We start from the raw sequence: 8,402 nt of genomic DNA, 5'->3' as shown, positions 1-8,402 counted from the left end.
CCCCTTTTTTTACTTCACAGTTTGCTGGAGGCGTGGCTGCCTCTCCAGTCGTGCACTCCTGACCAGCTCGTTTGTCTCACAGGTTGATTTTAATTAGTGTTAGTATATAGCTTGGCCCACTCCCCCTCACTCACTGAAACCATATGGCACCAGGAGAGAGATAGTGTGTGGACTCTCATTGTAGTCCTTGGTGACCATGTGGCGCCGGGGGTGGTGTGGAGTGGGCCCAGCGTGCATGCTGGTTCATGTCCTCCCTGGATTCAATGGAGGCCATTTTGGCACCGAAAATGACAGAAATTCAGGTGAGCCCAGCATGTGAGTGGAACCTACACCTTCTGAATTGTATGTTAGCCGCCTTGGCACATAACAGGTATATAGTGTTAGGAACCCGTCTAACTAGAGATTGCCTTGACGTTCGGCAGACGGGCTCAGATAATTTTGTACAAAATGATTTGCCAAATATCTCTAACTGGCTGGTATAGCATTTGCAATAATGCGGTGCTATGGGATGTGCTGACTGACCCCCTTTTTTTACTTCACAGTTTGCTGGAGGCGTAGCTGCCTCTCCAGTCGTGCACTCCTGACCAGCTCGTTTGTCTCACAGGTTGATTTTAATTAGTGTTAGTATATAGCTTGGCCCACTCCCCCTCACTCACTGAAACCATATGACACCAGGAGAGAGATAGTGTGTGGACTCTCATTGCAGTCCTTGGTGACCATGTGGCGCCGGGGGTGGTGTGGAGTGGGCCCAGTGTGCATGCTGGTTCATGTCTTCCCTGGATTCAATGGAGGCCATTTTGGCACCGAAAATGACAGAAATTCAGGTGAGCCCAGCATGTGAGTGGAACCTACACCTTCTGAATTGTATGTTAGCCGCCTTGGCACATAACAGGTATATAGTGTTAGGAACCCTTCTAACTAGAGATTGCCTTGACGTTCGGCAGACGGGCTCAGATAATTTTGTACAAAATGATTTGCCAAATATCTCTAACTGGCTGGTATAGCATTTGCAATAATGCGGTGCTATGGGATGTGCTGACTGACCCCCTTTTTTTACTTCCCAATTTACTTTTATCTGAATAAGAATTAAGAAATTCCATTACTTACTCAGGTATCGTGTCCTTGATATCTCCTTCTTACGTCTTCTTCCCACAGTCTATGGAAGGATCTCTGTGTAGTTTCTTCACAAGCCTCCGTCTGTAATACGTCTGGGAAGTGACACTTGCAACAGATGTGTGGCTCACGTCTTCTTCTGTAGGTTCGTTGTTGTTGTTTTCCTGAAGCTTGTAATAATAATAATTACTCTTGGGCCCACCTCTTTACAAACTGAAGGAATTCAACAAAAATCCGTTGGCTCGCCAATGTAGAATAACGTCCAGCATTCCTCTATTTTTCAAGAAATGCTTTAGAAGGAGCCCAACAAAATGTGCAAAGTTCGTGATGAAAGATAAAATTAGAAGGATTTAATTGTCATAAAAAGAAAGTTACAAAGTTTAGAAAGAGAAAAATATAGCACAGCAATAAGTCTTGAAAGGTTACAAGCAAGCAATTAAACAATTAAAATGAGTGAAAAAGTAATTCCCTTAAAGTAATGTGTATGTGTGAATGTGTGTGTGTGTAGAGAGCAACAGGTGTCTGGTCAAAGAATGCTCTGCCTATGTCATGAAACAAAGCCATTTTATAGGTTGACTCTTCATAGAGTTACATTGTATCCTAAATTTACCATTCTAACAGACATATATGGTTAACAAGTAAAATCCCTTACATCATGGTTTTCTAAGTATACCTTATTTGTAAAGCTAATAATAATATGCTGAGAAGGAGGATTCCTAATCTTCCCAAATGCTATTGTCGTCTCAACCTGTCAAAAATTGACATTCAACACAAGTGTTGACCTCTCATGGTCCTTGAAATAACCCTAGCCTGCTAGAAAATGTTAGTTTATTATTTTACATACTGCCTAGGAAATAAGCGTGCAACCATGTACCTCTCAGACAGTGTGCACTTTTAAATATGCAGCAACCAAAATCAGAACGGTGAGTGGAACCTACAATCTCCTTAGCACTAATATTCCACACCACTAGGTATGCTAGACACGTTTGAATGGCCCTAAACCTTGATACCTCATCAGGAGCACACATGGGAGTTAAACGCATATATACTGTGCGATCTCCGTTAACCACCATTAATGGTGTGCAGTAAGCTCGAGCCAAGACAGTCATTGTAGTGCTGGAGGCTCAACACTCCATGTTGGTTGTATTTGTGTTTAAAGGGAATATGTCATCAGAAAACTACCTACTGTTTAAATCACATTTTTATGTTAAATATTCTTTATAATTTTTGATGAGTTTTTATTTTAATTTTTCCATGTCACTATATGTATAAAAAAGTGTATAAAATCTTTACATTTTTACACTGGCCACTAAGCCTAAAGACTCCCTGTCTTTTGAGAGCAGCTACATGGGCCATAGACACAATGCACAGTAAATGACCACATTGATTTATATGGCAGAGTTTTCTAGGCATGCTCTGTGACCTGTGCAGAGGTCAGGAGGGCACTGATAAGCTGTGATATCATCAATTGTGAATAGTCGATCCTGTGTTATCTATCCAGAGATATTACTTCTCATTTTAATTCTGGCTGTGGTAATTATGATAATAGCTACTGAAAAGTTACCTGTACGGGAAATCATGACCTATTGTTAAGCCTAGTGGCCAGTATGAAAATTGCAGGTTTACATACATTTTTTAACTATAGATGGCATGGAAAAATAAAAACAAAACACCAAAAATGTATTTCTTTAACATAAAAATGTGATTTGAATAGTAGGTCATTTTCTGATGACATGCTCCTTTTAAGTTCCCTTGTGTGTGCTCCTGATGAGGCGCCAAGGTTTAGGGACACTGAAACCCATAGAGCATACCTAATAATAGGAAGACTGTAGACCTTTGTGATTTTGGTTGCCGGATATTTGCAAGAGCACACTGTCTATAAGAGAGGTGCACGCTTATTTCCCAGGCGCTATGATGTAGTAGATTTCCTCTATGCTGATCCAATTTAAATAGGGCCCACAGCCCAGATATTTTATTGATTTATGAATTAAAATGAAATTAATTAATTTCAAATAATTAAAATAATTTGATCATCAATAATTCACAAAGTACATTTGTTCATAGTACATTTGTTTTCTGTTCCAGCACCTTTCAGAGGCTTTTCTGGAACTCTTTCTTATGGACTGCAAGGTTTCAGATAATGGGAAAGTAAAGCACAGAGTGAGGGAAGCTGGATATAGGATCTACATATTTACATCTTGAAACTGATAAAAATGTTCTTCATATTCCTCTCATATGGCATAAACAAAATGCTTTAACCAAATATTTCTAACAAAAAACCCAAATAATTAAAGAGGACCTTTCACCAGAATAAAACATCTAAACAAACTATACAGACATGTAGAGCGGCGCCCAGGGATCTCCCTGCACTTATTGTTATCCCCGGGCGCCGCTCCGTTTTCCCGGTATAGCCTCCGGTATCTTCATAGTTAGGCTCCACCCAGGGGAACCTGCCGGCGTCTCTTTCTCCTATGCTGTAGTGCTGGCCAATCGCAGCGCTCAGCTCATGAGAGGCTTTTTTTTCTCTCAGGCTATGAGCTGAGCGCTGCGATTGGCCAGCGCTACAGCATGGGAGAATGAGACGCCGGCAGGTTCCCCTGGGTGGAGCCTAACTATGAAGATACCGGAGGCTGGCTATACCGGGCGAACGGAGCGGCGCCCGGGGATAACAGTAAGTGCAGGGAGATCCCTGGGCGCCGCTCTACATGTCTGTATAGTTAGTTTAGATGTTTTATTCTGGTGAAAGGTCCTCTTTAAACAAGTTTGAAGAATTTTCTATACTACTACATGTGCATGTGAGAAACACTGAAGTGTGCAAAAAATAATGTTCGCCAATCCCGAATTTTCCAACTTTTCAAGCTACCATAATAGTTTATTTGTATAAAGAGAACACAAGAGAGAGAATTTGCTCAGCATATAATACAATGACAATAATACAACAAAAGCTGTTGGCGTGATAAAAAGAAACCTCTTCAATGAAACCAAAACATATTATTCAGTGAGAGGCATATGCATTGACATGCAATTAATGGAAAGCCATTAAATTAACAATGTTACGTGTTGAAAATGTAAATAATTTCCTGCTCCTGCGATCTTGTGCCAAGTTTTTGATAAACTGCCTTGTCAAGACAAGTTAGTGGGGTTATGTTTCATTAGTAGGCCTAGTATTTGTGGTTCCCTGAAGTTTCAAGTACAGGAGCACATGTAACACAAACTATCAGTGCTGTATTAACCTTCCTTTAGCAGAAAATACACTAAAACATGCCTGTAACTATTGTGTATGTTTGTCTATTTTACTTTATATAATTGTAAATAGTACCTCTGAATATTGAATATATTAAAGGGGTTGTACGACTTAAACAAAAACTCAAGAAGCCCCTTGTAAATGTGCCGAATGGTGATATCTACCCCATTTGTCCCCTTCCACTTCCTGCACTGTGCTCCAGCTTTCCCAGTTGCTGTTTGTTTTCTGGCTGCAGCTGTAAAGTTCTGTGCACACAGGTCACCACTGCAGCCAATCACTGGCCTCAGCAATGATGTCCCCAGTACCGCTGAGGTCAGCGATTGGCTGCAGTGGTGAATTGTGTACATGGAACATCACCACTGCAGTCAGTGGCAGGTAACACTGGAGCACATCTATGGAAGAGGCAGGGGAGAAAAAAAGGGTGACTATGGCTTCTTTTGATATTTTACCACATTTAGAGGTGCTGCCTGAGATTTTACATCATATGTGTGAATAGTTTTTTTTTAATGTTCTATAAAATAATACAACTAATTCTAGTTACCAAAGGAATTTAGTGCTTAATTTGTAAATGTCCTGTGTGATCTTGTAAAGCTGGCCACACATTTTAGATAGCTACTACCACATACACATGCTTGCTTAGTTCAGGCCAAGCATGCGTACAGTATGTTCTCAATAGGGAGAGATGAGAAAGCCGCTGCCAGACACCTCATACATGTTGAAATCCAAAATCTTGTGTCAGGAGTTCACCTCATATCACTACACAGGGCAGTACTGGGAGGGTTGCCATGCCGACCATACAAACACCAGTGGCTAGACATGTCAGGTTGGCTGGAAATTGAGCCAATCAGGTTGTCTCTGTGTTTAATCCTAGAGCTAGGTGGGGAAGTTAAAGGGAACCTGTCATGTGGATATTTGATTATAATCTAACTAATTATATACAATCATGAACTACTAAAAAGTACCTTAGATGTATTCACTTACTGGTGTGACAGATGGTTACCTCATAATATACACACAAAGATGCCACATGCCGCATGCTAATGAGACGATTTGAGTCCAGCGTGATGTCATTGAGTCCAGCGTTTATTTAATTAACAGCTATAGCCACTCCCCTGCCCACCTGCTGCTGATAAATATGGAAAATAACTGTCAATCAGCAGCAGGTGCGCTGGGAGAGTCAGGAGCTCATAAATATTCATGACTCATCATTATCAGCTGGAGCTTTTCAATACAAGATGTTGGCAGATTGACTGGGTCAATTAAAGAAAGCGACCCAGCATTTTGCTAAGAGAATCAGTCACTTATTTATGTTGCCCTTAGTTAGGACACCATAAAACTGATGACAGGTTCCCTTTAAGTCAGCTGTTCCCTATCATCATTGCCTGTGACTGCTTTTGTCTTCTCTATGTTCCGTACTGTGCAACTTATCACAGACTCTGTTTTTTACTTCTGGCTTGTTTTTTTTTTTTTTCCTTGTGGCTGCTGATTCTGCTTACACCTACTCTTTGGGTATTGACTCTCGTGTACTTCATTCATCATGTTTGTCTCTCCAGGATTTTTGACCTTGCTTGCTGTCTCCTGGTCATTTTGAAAGGTCCGCCACAAGTGTGCTGGCACCAGTATTCAGCAAGAAAATTTAGACTAGAAACTTCAGAATCACAGGTGCATATCCATAAAGCAAGCATAATTACAAAAAACAAAATGGCTGCACACCGTTATATATACAAACAATACAGCTAAGAAATGGGGGTCATTCTAGATAAAAGTGGTACAATACCGACTATAAATGAATAATGGAAGCTCTTAGCGCACATACGTGTCGGGCCCATCTAACAGGCGTCAAGGTGGCTTCCGCAGATGGGTCCCTATTAGTGTTGAGCGAACAGTTCGAGCATAGTTCGGGTCCGTACCGAATTTTGGGGTGTTCGTGACACGGACCCGAACCCGAACTTTTTCGTAAAAGTTCGGGTTCGGGTTCGTCGTTCGGCATGTATTTTGGCGCATTTTGAAAGGCTGCAAAGCAGCCAATCAACATGCATCATACTACTTGCCCTAAGATGCCATCGCAGCCATGCCTACTATTGGCAAGGCTGTGATTGGCCAAGTGCAGCATGTGACTCAGCCTCTTTATAAGCTTGTGCGCACGTCGGGACGTGCTCACTCCCGATGTGAATAGAACAGGGATAGACGCAGCTGATGCTAGGGCGAGAATAGGCAGGGATAATTGAATAACTGGAAGCAAATTTCTCTCCTCCACCTGTGATTCATCTGAACTGCAGCTGAGCTGCTTTTTTGATAGGGATTGGCTATTTTTAGAGTGGCCAGAGTGATTTTTCCATCCACATGTACCTGGGCTGACCGCCGGCCGCCATTTTGCGACATGTAGTGCTGCAGCAGAAGCTGCCACAGTGTGCATTCCAAAGCTCCAAACAAGTCAGACATCTACACCTGGGATTCAGACCAATAGCGATTTAGCAGCACAGTCCAAGGCTATTTTTTTTAAAGGTTGTGCAGACCATTTTGTGGCACATGTTACTGGGCTGATAGGCGGCGGCCATCTTGGGACTAGTGCTGCAGCACAATCTCTCCCAACGTCCATTAATCACTTGTAATAGTGGTCTGTGCCATAGAAATCCTACGTCAGGGACTTGGGTGTGCTTGTGTCACCCCTACTAATACCAGTCCACCTGTAATCCATACAGTGAAAAGCCATAAAGTATTCCAGTGAGGGAATTTTTTTTTTATTTAAAAAAGGCCAAGTTAGTTTATCTGGCGTTCAATATACTAGATACAGTTAGGCCTGCGTTTCATACATCTGGAATTAGCAAACTAATGTGCTGGGGTTGGGAAAACATATATGTACCCATACTAGAATCTGTCAAAGAAAGCGGTACTCACATATAACAGTCATTCCATCTGTAATCCATACAGTCAAAAGACTGAAAGTATTCCAGTGAGGGAATTTTTTTTATTTAAAAAAGGCCAAGTTAGTTTATCTGGCGTTCAATATACTAGATACAGTTAGGCCTGCGTTTCATACATCTGGAATTAGCAAACTAATGTGCTGGGGTTGGGAAAACATATATGTACCCATACTAGAATCTGTCAAAGAAAGCGGTACTCACATATAACAGTCATTCCATCTGTAATCCATACAGTCAAAAGACTGAAAGTATTCCAGTGAGGGAATTTTTTTAATTTAAAAAAGGCCAAGTTAGTTTATCTGGCGTTCAATATACTAGATACAGTTAGGCCTGCGTTTCATACATCTGGAATTAGCAAACTAATGTGCTGGGGTTGGGAAAACATATATGTACCCATACTAGAATCTGTCAAAGAAAGCGGTACTCACATATAACAGTCATTCCATCTGTAATCCATACAGTCAAAAGACTGAAAGTATTCCAGTGAGGGAATTTTTTTTATTTAAAAAAGGCCAAGTTAGTTTATCTGGCGTTCAATATACTAGATACAGTTAGGCCTGCGTTTCATACATCTGGAATTAGCAAACTAATGTGCTGGGGTTGGGAAAACATATATGTACCCATACTAGAATCTGTCAAAGAAAGCGGTACTCACATATAACAGTCATTCCATCTGTAATCCATACAGTCAAAAGACTGAAAGTATTCCAGTGAGGGAATTTTTTTTATTTAAAAAAGGCCAAGTTAGTTTATCTGGCGTTCAATATACTAGATACAGTTAGGCCTGCGTTTCATACATCTGGAATTAGCAAACTAATGTGCTGGGGTTGGGAAAACATATATGTACCCATACTAGAATCTGTCAAAGAAAGCGGTACTCACATATAACAGTCATTCCATCTGTAATCCATACAGTCAAAAGACTGAAAGTATTCCAGTGAGGGAATTTTTTTTATTTAAAAAAGGCCAAGTTAGTTTATCTGGCGTTCAATATACTAGATACAGTTAGGCCTGCGTTTCATACATCTGGAATTAGCAAACTAATGTGCTGGGGTTGGGAAAACATATATGTACCCATACTAGAATCTGTCAAAGAAAGCGGTACTCACATATAACAGTCA

At 41.0% G+C, this 8,402-nt stretch overlaps 1 protein-coding gene across 1 annotated transcript in view; it reads right to left on the bottom strand.

Moving 5' to 3' along the window:
• TMEM184C (transmembrane protein 184C) overlaps positions 1 to 8,402 on the bottom strand; it is a 165,889-nt gene that overhangs the window by 29,788 nt on the left and 127,699 nt on the right. The window lies entirely within an intron of this gene.

Source organism: Bufo bufo, chromosome 2 (genome assembly GCF_905171765.1).
Source record: "Bufo bufo chromosome 2, aBufBuf1.1, whole genome shotgun sequence".
In the NCBI taxonomy this organism is placed as follows: domain Eukaryota; kingdom Metazoa; phylum Chordata; class Amphibia; order Anura; family Bufonidae; genus Bufo; species Bufo bufo.
This window is presented reverse-complemented; position numbering and strand designations above follow the sequence as displayed.